Below are 17248 nucleotides of genomic sequence, written 5' to 3'. Positions count from 1 at the left end.
AATAGTCTTTCACTGTAGCGCCTGAAGAAAATTATTCAATTGTCTAGAATGGGAAAAGGGATCACTTAAGCTTGTCAGTTGTACCATCTTTCTTGTTCCCCACTTTGCTAAGTAAGTGTTAATTTCCATGATTCCTCATCCATTTCTCACCACATGCACCGCCTTTGATTTAAATCTGCAGTTTGTTTCCATCCGAGCCCAGAATGACGTACCTAATCTTCACCATCCCCTCATGCACTCTTCTTTTTGAGACTTTTTAATTTGAGCTTTATCAGGATTTCAGCTGCTGCTTCTTTTTCTTCTTCTTCTTCTTTTTTTTTTTTTTTTTTTTTTGAGACAGGGCAACAGAGTCACGGCTCACTGCAGCCTGGACATCACAGGCTCAAGTGATCCTCCCACCTCGGCCTCCCAGGTAGCTGGGACCACAGATGCATGCTACTACACCTGGCTAATTTTTTATATTTTCTGTAGAGTTAGGGTTTTGCCATGTTACCCTGGCTGATCTTGAACTCCTGGACTCAAACAGCTTGCCCATCTCAGCCTTCCAAAGTGCTAGGATTACCCGTGTGAACCACTGTGCCAGGCCACAGGCTTTCAGTTTCTGCGGAGGAGCCCCAGGACCAATGCTGCTGCTTCCTACCAAGACTCGCCCGGTCCTCCAGCTCCAACACAGCCTTCCGAGTCAATCCTGCCTGGCCTTAGTGTCTGAAAAATAAATATTTGATAAAATATCGGTACTGGATTCATGTGCTGCCCCAGGAGAAATTTACCTGCAATGTGAAATTCTGTAGGCATCATGGTACAGTGGGATAGTGTGATGGTGAGTCAGGGAGGAAGATAAGGAAACCTGAGTGCTATAGTTTGGATGTTTGATCTCTCCAAATCTCATGTTGAAATTTGATTCCCAATGTTGGAGGTGGGGTCTAATGGGAGGTGTTTGGGTCCTGGGGCAGATCCCTCATGAATAGATAACTGCCCTCCCTGTGTGTGGGCGGGGCAGTGAGTGAGTTCTCATTCTATTGGTTCTCACCAGAGCTGGTTGTTAAAATGAGCCTGGCACCTCCGCCATCGCTTGCTTCCTCTCTGGCCACGTGGTTTCTGCACACACCAGCTCCTCTTCACCTTTTGCCACGAGTGGGGAAGCTCCCTGAAGTCCTCACCAGAAGCGGATGCTGGCACCATGCTTCTTATACAGCCTGCAGAACCATCAGCCAAATAAACCTCTTTTCTTTCCTTTTCTTTCTTTCTTTCCTTCCTTCCTTCCTTCCTTCCTTCCTTCCTTCCTTCCTGCCTGCCTGCCTGCCTGCCTGCCTTCCTGCCTTCCTGCCTTCCTTCCTTCCTTCCTTCTCTCTCTCTCTCTCTCTTTCTTTCTTTCTAATTGTTTTTTGAGACAGATCTTGCTCTGTCACCCAGACTGGAGTGCAGTGGCACAATCTTGGCTCACTGCAACCTCTGCCTCCTGGGGTTCAAGTGATTCTCATGCCTCAGCCACTCAAGTAGCTGGGATTATAGGCGTGTGCCACCAAGACACTGGCTAATTTTTGTATCTTTAGTACAGATAGGGTTTCACCATGTTGGCCAGACTGGTCTTGAACTCCTGGCTTCAAGTGATCCACCTATCTCGGCCTCCCAAACTGCTAGGATTATAGGCGTAAGCCACTGTGCCAGGTCAACCTCTTTTCTTTATAAATTACCCAGCGTCAGGTATTCCTTTACAGCAACACAAAAACAGACCAAGATACTGAGTATCTGCAGCACTGTCACTAGTAAGCTGGGTGGCCTTGGCCAAATCACTCAACTGCTCTAGGTCTCATTTTCCTGAAACACAAGAGAATGAGGCTACATGCACATTTCTTAATATTGTTGGCATCAAGGACAGCTTTGAAAATCGGATGAAATAAATCTATAGACTCATACGCTCAGAAAAATGCATACTGTGCCTAAATATTGAAACCACCTTTGCGAAATTATGACTGAGACAGTGAAAGAGGTCCAATTTAAATGACTCCATCTTGCCTCTAACCTGCAAGCTGTCCTTGTTCATTCCTGGGCATAGGCTGAACTAATTTTGGGAGGAACTTAGTTTATAGCTTAAAACAAAGACAGGATAATAGCCCTTTCCCATAACAAACTTCCTTCTTGCCTGGGGACTAGACTACTAACATTAGCCACAAGATTAGAAATTATGGTTTAGTAGTCAAGTAGCTGGACACTACAAGATTCTAACCCTCCCTAAACTGCTCCTAAGATCAGTGCTTCAGATGTTTTGCAGACTCTACCCTTGATGGATCAACCAGCACCACCCCGATCAAGAAACCTGCCCATCTGGCCTTGTGTCCCCCCCACTCCCCCCCACCCTGACACAGGAACTGACTCAGCGCAAGAAGACAGGGACGCCCCATGATTTCACCTTTGACCCAACCAATCAGCACTCTCCAACTCACTGCCCCTCCGCTCCCACCAAATTGTCTTTAAAAACTTTGATCCCCAAATGTTGGGGGAGATTGATTTGAGTAATAATAAAACTCCGGTCTCCTGCTCAGCCGGCTCTGCATTAATTACTCTTTCTCTATTGCCATTCCCCTGTCTTGGGAAATCAGCTCTGTCTGGGCAGTGGGTAAGGTGAACCCATTGGGTGGTATTTTTGTATATCTGAAAGGGACAAAAATATGAAAATATAGGTCACAAACATTACTCATCTTTTCACATTCTAAAGAAGATACGGTATTTGCTCTACTTTGCTCAGGATCTTTGTTATACAGATCAGGAACGTGTAGAGAGGAGAACTGGATGTAACAAGAGAGGCTGGATTGACTTACCTAAGAAAGGTCAGGGTGCTGATGTAGAAGGTAAGAATAGATCTGGGGTAGATAAAATGTACTTCATCAAAATTACAAAAGTGAAAAACAACCCATGGAATGGGAGAAAATATTCACAAGTCATTTATCTGACAAGGGACTTGTATCCAGACTATGCAAAGAGCTCTTACTAACTCAACAATAAAAAGACAAATAACTAAATTTAAAAATGGGAAAATAATTTGAAAAGACATATCCCCAGTGAAGGTAGACAAATGGCCAAAAAGCTCATGAAAAGATATTCAGTCTCATTAGTCTCATTCGCCCTTAGGGAAATGCAAATCAAAACCCACAATGAGATACCACTTTACACCAACTAGGAAGGCTAGAATAAAAAAGGTGGACAATAACAAGTGTTGGTAAGAATGTGGAGAATTAGAACCCTCACACATCGCTAGTGGGAATGTAAAGTGATTCAGCTACTCTGGAAAATAATGTGTCAGGTAATCAAAAAGCTAAACATGACCTAGCAATTCTACTCCTGGCTATAACTAAAGAGAATTGAAAAGAAATATTCACAGAAAAATTTGTACATGAATATTCATAGCAACATTATTCATAATTACCAAAAAGTGGAAGCAGCTCAGTTGCCCATCAGCCCATGAATGGGTAAACAAAATGTGGTACATCTACACAATGGAATCTTATTCAGTCATATAAAGGAATGAGGGACTCATATCATGCTGCAACATGGATGAACCTTGAAAACATGATGCTAAAGGAAAGAAGTCAATCATAGAAGGTTGCATTATTTCATTTATGTAAAATGCCAAGAATAGGCAAATCTATAGAGACAGATAGTAGATCAGTGGTTGCCTCGGGCTGGAAGGAAGGAACAATGGGGAGGGACTGCTAATGGGTGCAGGATTCTTTACGGGGTGATGAAAACGTTCTGGAATTGGTGATGGTTGCACAATCTTGTGACTATACTAGAAATCACTGATTTGTAGCCTTTGAAAAGTTAAATTTTAAGGTACATAAATTATATCTCAATAAAAAGAACAGATTTGGGGGCACAGAGGAGAGAGGAAATGAGGATGACAAGGGCCCAGCATAAAGAGTTTTGGGAAGAATGAAAAAGACAGCTCAAGGTATCCCCGCTTTGATGTGTGAAATGTGGGAGAGATGGGTGGGTAAAGAGGATTTTTAGGAAGCTTGATGTATATTTGGGATATATTCCCACCTCCTTTCATTACTCATTCTAGAAACTCCAGAAATTACATAGTTTAAAAAGATTTTGGAATTGGATGTGTGAGTTTGTGGAATGTGATATTGAACTGGGACTTATTTGGCTTACACATTCATTCAGTCAGCAAATGTTTATTGAGCATCTACTGAGTGTCAGGCCCTGTTCTGTGAAACGTGGGATGCAGTGGTGAATAAGACAGAACGAAGTGCTACCCTCCTGGAACTTATAGTCATGTGTATGTGTATGTGTCTGTGTGTGCACACACACACAGTGGGGAGCTCAGGCACAGACTTGATGACAAAAGTGAATATATGACAATTTCAGGTGGTGACAAGTGCTACTAATAAAAAGAAGGTTGAGAAAACCAATAATGAATGACAGGATTCTGAGGGCTACACCTGGGGGGAGTTCATGGGTACTTAAAATCTATAGATTTAGAGACCTTAGATTTAGAATCCTGGATGAGACAATCTCTAAATATCCCTTTTATCTAGGAAAAAAAAACCCTGTAACTCATGGATCAGACATGAAAGATGTAAAAGTGATGACATACTCCAAATTAAAAATAGCTAATATAAAATGTCAGTAATTTGGAACCTGCCAATTTGGAATTTACGCTAATATAAAGAGGAGCTGGGCTGAGATTTAGTTTTATATTTATCCATAAAAAAGAATTGGCAAAATAAACAATGTTAAAGCCAAACCACTTAATTAACTCCCTCAATCAACTCATAGGCATTTCCTGAGGGTTTCCTGTGTCCAAGGAACTGAGATGACACCAAGAGGAGGCACTTGGTAGATGCTAAAACTGGAAGGAACTTGGGTGATGATGTAATAACGACTTCAATCCCTTCATTGTATAGAGAAGGAAACTGTTATGCAGAAGCCCAAGGGATTTGGCCAAGTTTCCACAGTTTGCTAGTCACAGCGCTGGGATTACGGTCCAGGTGCCCTAATTCCAGGTTCAGTCAGAAGCATTCATTTGGAAATAATTGACATGTTAATGGAAGATTGTCTATTTACTAAACCAAGGACCTAACATGCCCTCTCAAACAACATATTACTTCTAATTTCTGCTTCTACCCATTAACAATAATGAAAGAGTATTTCGTTCTTTTCCCCCTATTTATTCAGGTTCTTTATGAAACAATACATCATTTCTTAAGTCTGTTTTATCAGTTAGCAGTAATGATTGGCTGATTTTTTTTCTTGCATTCAGCATTATATTCAGAACCATTAGGAGTGGGAACATCATTTAAATACAGCCCCTGACTTCGAAAAGCTAAAAATCCAGAAGAGAAAATAAGACTTATGCACAGATCATTATGTTGTAGGGTAGATCTTGAAGCCACCATGAGAAAGCCACCATTGACACCAGGTTCCCGAGGAAGCAGGTCACCTCTGCTTGGGTGAAGGGGAAAGCAGGAAAATGTATTCTGACTTTACAAAGCTTTACAGAAATAAAGTCTGGAGTTCATTAAAAACTGTTCAAATCTTCAGGCAAGAAAAAGCATATAAACTGCAAGGGAAAATAAGCAATTTCCTTAAAGCCCCCCAAACAATCATTGTTTGACCACAAGGCATATTTTTTAAATTGGATACTGAGATTTCTAGAAGCCTTAAACAATACCCTGGGCAAATATCTATAACTGCACTCAAGTTGACATCCATTACACCTACACTTAGACTAATGTTAAAACACTTTAAAAAATTCAGTTCCCAGCCGGGCGCCGTGGTTCACGCCTGTAATTCCAACACTTTGGGAGGCCGAGGCGGGCGGATCACGAGGTCAGGAGATCGACACCATCCTGGTTAACATGGTGAAACCCTGTCTCTACTAAAAATACAAAAAATTAGCCGGGCGTGGTGGCAGGCGCCTGTAGTCCCAGCTACTTGGGAGGCTGAGGCAGGAGAATGGCGTGAACTCGGGAGGCGGAGCTTGCAGTGAGCCGAGATCATGCCACTGCACTCCAGCCTAGGTGACAGAGTGAGACTCCATCTCAAAAAAAAAAAAAAAAATTCAGTTCCCTCTAAACTGATACCTTTTGCTGTCATGGTTTAAGTTGCAGCTGTAATTGTGTAAGGATCTGCTGAAATGACAGCGTTACATGTTTTTAATAAGGCTTGATGGTTTGTGATACAACAAATACTTCAACATAAAACAAAATTCAATTTTATTAAGTTGTAACTTACATACAGTAAAGGGAGGGATTTTTTTGGTTTTGGTTTTGGTTTTTTGTTTGTTTGTTTTAAGATAGGATCTCACTCTGTGACCCAGACTGGAGTGCAGAGGTATGGTCACAGCTCCCTGCAGCCTCAGACATCTGGACTAAAGTGATCCTTCTGCCTCAGCCTCATGAGTAGCTGGAACCAGAGACACACACAGACACACACACACACACACACACACACACACACACACACATTCCCGGCAATTTTTTATAGAGATAGAGTCTCTCTATGTTACCCAGGCTAGTCTTTTTCTTTTTTTGTCTTTCTTTTGTCTTTTTTTTTTTTTTTTTTGAGACTGAGTCTCACTCTGTCACCCAGGCTGGAGTGTGATCTCGGCTCACTGCAACCTCCACCTCCCGGGTTCAAGTGATTCTCCTGCTTCAGCTTCCCGAGTAGCTGGGATTGCAGGCGCACGCCACCATGCCCGGCTAATTTTTGTATTTTTAGTAGAGAGAGGGTTTCCAAGTCTTGAACTCCTTGGACCTGGGCTGAGTAGCTCACACCTATAATCCCAGGCTCCCAAAGTGCTGGGATTACGGATATGAGTTATAACCCAGCTCTAAGTGTGTTTTGATTAATGGAACACTTTCTGTTGTGATCCTCACAGTTATCTATTAACACACTAAAGAGCTGCAGAACTGAACAGAGAGAAGCTGTCTAGGAATCAGTAATAATAGAAACCAAACATTTCAGCACATCCTGTGTGCTCAGGCAGTAGAGTTTGCGCTTTAGATGAATAACCTCAACTACTTCTTTCATTCCTACAGAAAAGGCACTTTTATAATCCCTGCTTTACAGATGGAGAACCTCCAGCTTGGAGAGAAGTTTCCTGGCCAACGTCACACATCCAGGAAACAGCTCCCAAACTGGACTCTCCCTGAGCCAGCTCTACTACCTTGGGGGAGAATTTCGTCCCTTTCTTGCCTCTGTCACTAACTAGTTTTGTGATTTGGGGAAATGCATTCGTCCTGGAGAAGGCTGGACTAACTCTCCGGTCCCCAGATGCCTCTAGTTCTCTTCCAGATCCCCACCATCCTGATTCACATGTGGAAATAAAACATCCTGACCAGCAGTAGCCCCAGGGCTGAAAGTCTCAGAAAAACAGCTCTAGAAGTCAAAGAAACAAGCAGAAATGCCACATATGCTTGGACATAGCCCAGCTTGCTCCCACGCAAACTCTTCCTTCTTTTTCCCACCCTGAGCAGCTGGCACAGGGGCCGGTACAATGCCATCGAGCAAAGTTCAGGAGGCTAAAGAAACACATGGTGAGGAAGCACATTCGGCCCCAGGCCAGCAGAACAATGTGGCCTCTGTCTTCTGTTCTGGCTCCTCTGGTCTTGTCACATCTTCACAGACCATGAACAAAGAGATTTGAGCTGGCTGAGCCAACCTCATTCTCCTGGCTTACATCACATCACCCCATTCGCTTCCGCCTCCCGCCACCCACTCTCAGCAATGAAAGTCCGCCATTGTCAGGTAGGCTCAGAGGAAAGTGTACAATGAGAATGGGGAGCTGGGAATAATAAGAATGCCTATTCTCTGCAGCAGGAGAGAGAGTCTGGAGCCCTCGTTCCTAATTCTGACTCTGTCACCAAATGGCTGTACGGATTGGGGTGCTGAGATTTAAATATCAATTTCTGCATTTGGAAGATAAGATTAATCATAACTTCAGAATGCTCCTGTGAACACCAAGAGAGAGAATGCACATAAATGCCATGAGTAAATCCCAGAGTATGGCTTCCTGGCATATTTGACTTGACAGCACTGTGAGGAAAGGATTAGATTTGCACAGTGCTTTGGGTAAATGGGTAAAGAGGCCCAGAAGGAGTTTTCACTGCTCTGGGACTCTGATAGCCCTAGAGACTCCGGCCACTCCAGTCCTCTCTTGGTAATCCCCAGGATTAAGTGGTCAAAAATTCATCACGCTTGCAACATCTATGTGTCAAGGCACACCTCTTGAGGGGCTCCATGATAAACTTTCTTACAATAGTATGAATTGAATGGAATGATCACATTGATGTGAGTAAATCATTTTACCTCCCTTCCTTCAATACTGCCCAATCACTGAGACCAGGATACCCTTTGTAAAAATAACCCAATGGCATATTCAGACCAATGGTGAGAGTAGGGATGCTTTTGGTTGCAAACATCAGAAGACCAGACTGATGTTGACTATATTGCTCTTGCATAACAGGGAGACCTAAGTTAGTTACTGGTGTTTGTTTGGGATATTTTGATGCTGGGGTTTTGGGCTGGTGTCTTTGTAACTCCTTTGGAATTGCCCTCGTGGTTTGCTAAGATGACCACAGACAGCTCCAAAATGACATCACCGCACTGTTCAAAAGCAGGATGCAGAATCTTTCTCCTTGTGCACCAACCGCCCATCAGGTAGGAGGAAACATCTCAGAAGCCCCTAAGCAGACTCCCTTATATCTCATTGGCCAAAACTAGGTCACATGGGCCTTCTTGGCTGAAAGGAAGACAGAGAAAGCAAGTATCCAACTCGTTTAATGGGACACCAGCAAGGGGGATGGGAGGGGTTTTACTGAGGAGTCAATTACTAGTGTTTGACTAAAGCTATGCAAAGTATTTCTGTTACAACTTAAAAAGAAAAACAAGTCTCATTTCCGGATATTATCCAAACAAACTGACTTCCTATTATTCAAGTATATAAACAAAATTTTTAAAACCAGAGGATCTGCAGTTTCTACAACACCTGCCAACCCTCTGCAGACATTTGGCAGCTTGGCCTATAACAGTTTGCTCAGATTTCTTAAAATAGGAATTCCCACTTTCCCCCATGAAAGTTCCAGGACTCTTTCAAATGACTCAGGTCTTAAGTCCAAGAGTTCCCTTTAAATTGCCTCTTTGCACTAGTGCTTTCATGATACTCTCACATTGATCACGTCACAGAGAGACTGCTACTACATTTATATCTCAACATCTTGTTGGAAGGTAGTCTTTAAAATATGAAGTAGTAATATTTTTGTTATTTTAAAGTATAAAATGTCAATATTAAAACCAATAAACTATTAAAATATATTTTAATGTCATCATGGGCATGGATTAATCAAACAGTCTTAGCTTATAATGAAAGCCAGCAGTCTTCTGCCTCACCTTCCAATCCTGCTTCCAGAGTCAGTAATTTTCAACTCCTTTTGCTTTTTCTATATGTCTACATTGCATGCTTAAATGGCTGCTTCTTCACTTTTTAATTTTAGGCCTCATCTGTTAACACTCTCCCATGCAACAGGAGGATTTGACTCCCTCGCATTCTTGCACCTATTTTTCTCCTCCACCCATCATCTCCATGTAGTTATGTCACTTTCCTTCTTAAATAAATGTTCCTTTATACATTGCATTCTGTTCTTGTTTTACTGTTGTAAAATTTTCTCTTATCTTTTCAAATATATCAATGACTATTTTCTGAAGTTTTCTCCTGCTGTCTCCATCTCTCCCATGTTCCTTGTTTGGTATATTCTCTCCTGTTGAAGCCTTTCTTGAAATGTCTGGTGATTCCTGGATGTCCATTACTGTCACTAAAAGCTGAGTGACAGCCCTGTGTGAATAGACTGTTGGTGGGCTTGGCTATGGTATGGCAGATGGGGACCTACAGAAATTGGAACCTGGCAAGTCTTCCCTCTTCTGTTGGTCAGTTTCCCCAGAGAGGAACTCTCCAGTCTCCCATTGGAGGAATATAAAAGTGGCTGCCTAGGATCATGGGAACCTAGTGTGGGAAGGGAATTAAGGAATTTACTATCTAATAGGAAGTTCCACTGAACCTGCTTTAAGAGCACTTCATCACCCCCACCCCCTTGGTTGAGCCTGGTGTCTCAGAGCTCAGAGGTTCCCTGAAATTTCCAAGAGCAAAGCTCCTGTGCCTATCCAGGTAGGAGGAGCCCATGGTCCAGGAACTAGGGCAGGAAATCTGAGAGCCTGACTGCTACTTCAAGGGACTTCCCATTCCTCTCTGGATTTTCCCTCCACCCTCAACCTTCACAGATAGGAGGTGCCTTCCACAGCTCAGCTTCTCCCAGGTTCTGCAGTGGGAATCAGCTTACTCCTTACCAGACTTTCCCCTTCAATTATCTCTGGCATTAAGTTTCTGCTTGTTCTGCTCTGCCAGGTCAGTTTCCACTTGTCCGTCTGTTTTCCATTTTGCAAAATAGTGTTGACATCACTTTCTCCTCTTACTCATCTCCTGTTCTCTTTGGGACTTTCTTACTTTTGACCATTTTTATTCCTTTATTCAGTGGAGTTTCAGGAAGGAATAAATATTAATGCAGGCACTCAATTTATGATGTTTAACTGAAAGAAATGAATGTTTAACTTTTAGCTGTCTAATTTTAGCTCAGCATATGCCCACCTACACGTGTGTGTGTGTGTGTGTGTGTGTGTGTATTTAGAGAGTCAAGGTAAACATTTTTATGTCTTAGGTGAGAGAAACACGACACGTTCCAGCTTTCTTGCAGCTTGCTGCCATGTGGCTAAGTTTAGGCCAATATAATGAAAGTGGAAGTGGTGTGTGCCACTTCTGAGCCTTGGCTTTAACATGCAACTCAGTACTCCTCTGGTCCTTTCCTTCCGTTTTCCCCATGGGCTGCAATGTGGCTGTGGTAGCAGCCAGCTTCAGCTCAACAGACAAAGACAATACCCTAGGGGCTGGTGAACAGCAGGATGGAAAGTACTTGGGTCTCTGAATGAACACATGAAGCAGAGCCACCCGCCATCCTGGACCATTCACCTCCAGACTATTAGGTGAGAAAGAAATCAGCTTCTTGGTCAGGCCTCTGTAATTTGAGGTTGTTTTGCAGCTGAGCCTGTGCTTTCATGCAACCCTGTTCAACGGTTCCCAAAGTGAGTCTATGGATAAGCCGCATTTCGATGGCCTAGGGCGATTAAAATATTTACCAAATCCCAGATGCCACTGTCACAGATGCTGATTCACTCAGTCTGGGATACAGTGCAGAAATCTTTTCTTTTTTTAACTACCTAGATTTTTCCGATACATTGCCAAGATTATGAAGCACTGACCTTGTCCAACTTACTGAAAAATGTTTTCTTTACCTTCTCATGATTTTCTCTTTCCCCATTCATTTTCTCTCCGTCTCCATATTCTCTTCCTGACTCCTTTGTTAAAAGTCAAATGGAAATGTTATTGTGGGAGACAGTTGTTTTTGTTTTTCCAGAATCGTTTCACCCTGATTTTCCTTTGGGGAACCACTTATTTTCTACCCTCAGTCTATGTAGTTCAGACAAACCAGCCATCCCCATGGTACCCCCAGCTCTTGGGAGCACACTCAACCACACAGCACAGGCCAGGGCAATCAGCGTATTCCAACCTCTTGACCATACTGATGGTTCATAGATGGATAAGTCAGTTCAATGAGACCCAGTCCTAGGGAAAAGAAAAGCTATTCTTCCCCAGAGAATGCCAACCTGGTGGGATGTGTGCCTGCAGCTGCTGGTAGCCGTCTTACCACCACAAAAGGAGTCTAAGAGTGAAATCCACACAGTGGAGACAGGAGAGGAGAGACGGTACAAGACTGCATTCTGATGATAGCATTTGTTTTTTTTGTTTTTGTTTTTTTTTTGGTTTTTTTGAGACTGATTTTCCCTCGTCACCCAGGCTGGAGTGCAATGGCATGATCTCAGCTCACTGCAACCTCTGCCTTCTGGGTTCAAGCGATTCTCCTGCCTCAGCCTCCTGAGTAGCTGGGATTACAGGTGTGTGCCACTACACTTGGCTAATTTTTTTATATTTTTAGTAGAGACGGGGTTTCACCATTTTGGCCAGGCTGGTCTTGAACTCCTGACCTCGGTGATCCACCTGCCTTGGCCTCCCAAAGTGCTGGGACCACAGGTGTGAGCCACTGCGCCCAGCCCTGATGATAGCATTTGAATATCTGGATCCATTGCCTGAATCCCTAGACTTTTCAGCATGTAACTCAATCAGTCTATTTTTTTAAGGAGTAGAGTGTCCTGACTATTAAATATATATACATAATAGTATACTTATAATGTTATATTATTTTATTATAATTATATATACATATATAGCTTATATGTAATATATATTTATATAAACTTATACACCTATACATACACACATTATAATTATGAAAGTAACTGTCAAGTTCAAAAACAAGAATTTTCTAAGTAAATGAACAGGTAACATTTTAAAGATATTTTCAAAAAGAATAATCATAGATCAACATATCTAATATGTCACTCTCCTGTTTTAAATAGTATTCAGACCCAGGTGTGGTGGTTCACACCTGTAATCCCAGTCCTTAGGGAAGCCAAGGTGGGAGGATTGCTTGAGGCCAGGAGTTCGAGACCAGCTTGAGCAACATAGCCAGACCCCATCTCTACAAAAAATTTTAAAAATTAGCCAGTTGTGGTGGTGTGTGTCTGTAGTCTCAGCTATTCCAGAGGCTGAAGCAGGAGGATTACTTGAGCCCAGGGGTTCAAGGTTTCAGTGAGCTATGATCATGCTACTGTACTCCAGCCTGGACAACACAGTGAGATCCTGTCTCTGAATAAATATATCTAGGGTATTTTCATCTCTGAATTTTCATAAAGCTTATGCAAACAGACCTTTCAGCAATTATGCAAATGTCTATGTTACGGTGCCAATTTTCTTACAGTACTAGACTGTATTCTAGAGTTTTCTCAGGTCAGATCTGATCTAGTTTTGCAAGCACTATAAGACAACTTAAAACAAAATACGTAAAATACATTAGGCCTCTTGGGCCAGGAACACAGATTTTTGGTGTTAAAGGTATTTGGTAAACTTTAATTTGCTCATGATAAAGAACATGATTTAGAAGCAGGCTTTTCTTGTGGCTCTCAGGAAAATTAAAGTGGGTCTGATAGATTGAGCTTGTCATCAGTTTCCAATATCCCACATTCAAGGCACAGAGCCTGTATGCAGCAGTACTGAGGATGGGCCTCCCAAAGCCATTCCTACACTCCTTTCACACATGGGGTCAGGGCTGGCACACCATGGCCCAAATCCAGTAGGCTGCTAACTTTTGTACAGCTGTGACCTAAGAATGGTTTTCATATTTTCAATAGTTGAAGAAAGATCAAAAAAAGAAGAGTATTTTACGAAAATCATATGAAATTCAAAATTCAGTGCCCCTAAATGAAATTTTACTGGAATACAGCCACATTTGTTCATTTATATATTATCTATGGCTGCTTTTGCACTATAAAGGCAGAGTTTAGTCGTAACAGAGACCAAAAGGCCTACAATGTCAAAGCTATTTATTATCTTGGTAGTTACAGAGACAGTTTGTTGACTCCTGCAATACAGAATAGAAAGTCAGATACTTTCTCAGTCATATTTGTACCTGGGAATGACCCACGTGACCCAGTTCTGACAATGAGATGTCAAGGAAAGTCTACAAGGGGGATTTTGGGAAAGAAGAGTGGTTCCTAAATAAAGTAGAAAACTGCCAGGTGTGATGGCTCAAGACTGTAATCTCAGCATTTAGAGAGGCCAAGGAGGATGGATCGCTTGAGTCCAGGAGTTTGAGATCTGCCTGAGCAAAGTAGTGAAACCCTGTATGGATGCATATATATATATAAAAAATACACACTTTTTTTTTTTTTTTTTTTTTTTGAGAGAGAGAGTCTCCCTCTGTCGCCCAGGCTGGAGTGCAGTGGCACGATCTCAGCTCACTGCAACCTCTGCCTCCCGGGTTCAAGCGATTCTCCTGCCTCAGCCTCCAGAGTAGCTGGGATTATAGGCACCCACCACCACATTCAGCTAATTTTTGTATTTTTAGTAGAGACAGGGTTGCACCATGTTGGCCAGGCTAGTCTCAATCTCTTGACCTTGTGATCCGCCGGCCTCGGCCTCCCAAAGTGCTGGGATTACAGGTGTGAGCCACTGTGCCCGGCCTCAATATGTATATTTTTAACAAGGAAAAGACTGAAAGACTGAACAAAATAAAGTAAAAACTTAGAGTAAATGCTGTATAAAGATTAGGGCATTTCCTTACCTTTCATACCTTTAATTATATCTTGAATTTCCAAAGTCACAGAGTCTAGGCACAACTTCATTAAAAATATGTTAGAAATCCATTTTAGGAGAAGTTTTCTTCCTGCAGAAAGAGAAACTGAAGCACAGAAAAGATGGTCACAGTCACAGACAAACTCTGTCTGTGAGACTCAGACTTTTAGGGAATAGTCACTGTGGTTAGTTTTGTAGCCACTCCGACAAGACAGTGCATTAAGGGACACTCACAACAAAATCTCACCCAAGCATATGGAGACGTTCTAGAGCCTTAAGCCATCATTCACACTGAGTTTCCAGTAACTGGGAAATTTCACAGTATCATAGGCTATATGGCTAAGTTGGAATTAGTTGCTTTCGAAAAATTAGTTTAAAAGCTGCCCTCTGGAAAGTTTTTAAAAAAAGAATGCTTCCTGGCCAGGTACGGTGGCTCACATCTGTAATCCCAGCACTTTGAGAGCTCGTGGCAAGTGGATCACTTGAGCTCAAAACCCCATCTTACTAAAAATACAAAAATTAGCCAGGCATAGTTGTGCGCACCTATAATCCCAGCTACTTGGGAGGCTGAGATGGGAGGATCGCTTGGACCCAGGAGGCAGAGGTTATAGTGAGTCATCATGGTACCACTGCACTCCAGCCTGGGTGACAGAGTGAAACCCTGTTTCAAAAAAAAAAAAAAAAACCACCTCCCTGCCATCCCTGCCAAAGGTGGAGAGAGCTGCTAGCTGGGCACTGGATACCAGGATCATACAGTATTTTTGCCTAGGATGACTAACCATCCTACTTTGCTCGGGACTGAGGAGGTTTCTACTGAGGTAGGAGAGAAGTAGGACTTGTTTTCTGTGCATCTGTCAGGATCCCACTGATCAAAACCGGAAGCAGTAAAGAAATCAGCTAAAATCAAGATGGCAAAGAAAAGCACCTCTAGGTGCTCTCACTGCTCATTATACACAATATATCAATATACCTTATATAGTTGGAAGAACCTGTGGTTGCAGGAACTCCACACCCTTTTTTTGGAAAATTCATGAATATCACACCCTTTCTTTAGTGCATAATTAAGAAGTAGCTGTAAATGTAGCTAGCCCGCAATCCACAAGGGCCACTCCGCCTATAGGTAGCCCTGCTCTGTCTCTGGAGCAGCCATTTTACCCTGTTGTCTTGCTCTCACATTCTTTCCTGTACAAAACTGAGAATCCTCCTGGGCTGAGCCCCAATTTTGGGATGTGCCTACATCACTAGGACAGGAGCTTTCACCGCTAAAGCCAGGAAAGTCTCAGGCAAACAGCGGCAAGTTGGTCACAGCCCATCTGACTCCCTGGCTTGAGCTTTCCCTTAGTGCCCCCTAAATCTTCCTCATCCTTGCATCCCCAGGTCAATTGCATTCCCCCCATAACTCCCTTCCAGATTCCTCAGCCGGAATGAATCTCTCCACATGCCCAAAGCACGGGGTTGGCACTGCTCTTACGACACTGGCTTCACTCTCTCTCCTATGAGATGCTTCTCTAAGTGTAAGCCCAGAGAGGGCCGCACACATGTCCATGCCTTGGCTCTTTTCACCGTGTCAGTGCTAGATCACAATTGTCCGCCACACACTGGGAGGATGCACTGAAGCCCTGGGCCCTCAGCATCTGACCCTGTGCTGCATCCAGGCCTCTGATTTATTTGTTTTAAGACACGGTTTTGTTCTGTTGCCTAGGCTGGAGTGCAGTGACATGATCATGGCTCACTGCAGCCTCAATGGCCTGGGCTCAAGTGATTCTCCCACCTCAGTCTACCAAGTAGCTGGGTCCACAGGCATGTGCCACCATGCCTGGCTAATTTTTAAAAATTATTTGTAGAGATGGGGATCTTGCCATCTTGTTCAGGCTGGTCTCAAACTCCTGTCCTCAAGCAATCCTCCCACCTCGGTCTCCCAAAGTGCTGGGATTATAGATGTGAGCCACTGCACCTGCCTGGACATCTTAATTTTTTTTTTTGAGATAGAGTCTCACTCTGTTGCCCAGGATGGAGTGCAGTGGCGTGATCTTGGCTCACCACAATCTCCACGTCCGAGGTTCAAGTGATTCTCATGCCTCAGCCTCCTGAGCAGGTAGGATTACATGTGCCTACCATGACATCTGGGTAATTTTTGTATTTTTAGTAGAGTCGAGGTTTCACCATGTTGGTCAGGCTGGTCTCTAACTTCTGAACTCAAGTGATCTGCTTACCTCAGCCTTCCAAAGTGCTGAGATTACAGGTGTGACTCAGCCTGGACTGCTTTTTTTTGAGGCAGAGTCTCACTCTGTTGCCCAGGTTGGAGTGCAGTGGCATGATCTCGGCTCACTGCAAGCTCCACTTCCTGTGTTCCCACCATTCTCCTGCCTTAGCCTCCCAAGTAGCTGGAACTACAGGCGCCCGCCACCATACCCAGCTAATTTTTTTTTTTTTTTAAATAGAGATGGTGTTTCACCATGTTAGCCAGGATGGTCTTGATCTCCTGACCTCGTGATCTGCCTGCCTCGGCCTCCCAAAGTGCTGGGATTACAGGCGTGAGCCACCGTGCCCAGCCCAGCCTGGACTTCTTAATGTTTACTGGCATAAACACATGTTATGTTTATAGGCATAAATACAGCCTGGGTTTTAGCCCCTCCATAGAATCTTTGAATCACGGAGAGATGCAGGAAATTCCAATTTAATCTAGTAACCACAAACAAAGCTGAAAGTAATTCTTCAGCAGATTCTTGCCAAATAATTCTGGCAAAGAAATATCCCTGATGGAACTGAGGGAATTAGCAGAAAACACATTACATACCCCGGATAGGGTATCAGACTGAAGTCACTGCATCCACATATTTTCAAAATCTAGAGCCCAGAGCAAAGAGAAATCACAGGCAAGATGGAAGAGAAATTGCTCCTTTGAAGTAATGGTGGCCTTGGGGCAGTTTCTAAGTCTATCAAGAT

This window comes from Theropithecus gelada, chromosome 12, assembly GCF_003255815.1.
Source record: "Theropithecus gelada isolate Dixy chromosome 12, Tgel_1.0, whole genome shotgun sequence".
NCBI lineage: Eukaryota > Metazoa > Chordata > Mammalia > Primates > Cercopithecidae > Theropithecus > Theropithecus gelada.
The sequence above is the reverse complement of the archived record's forward strand: the minus strand, read 5'-3'. Positions refer to the sequence as shown.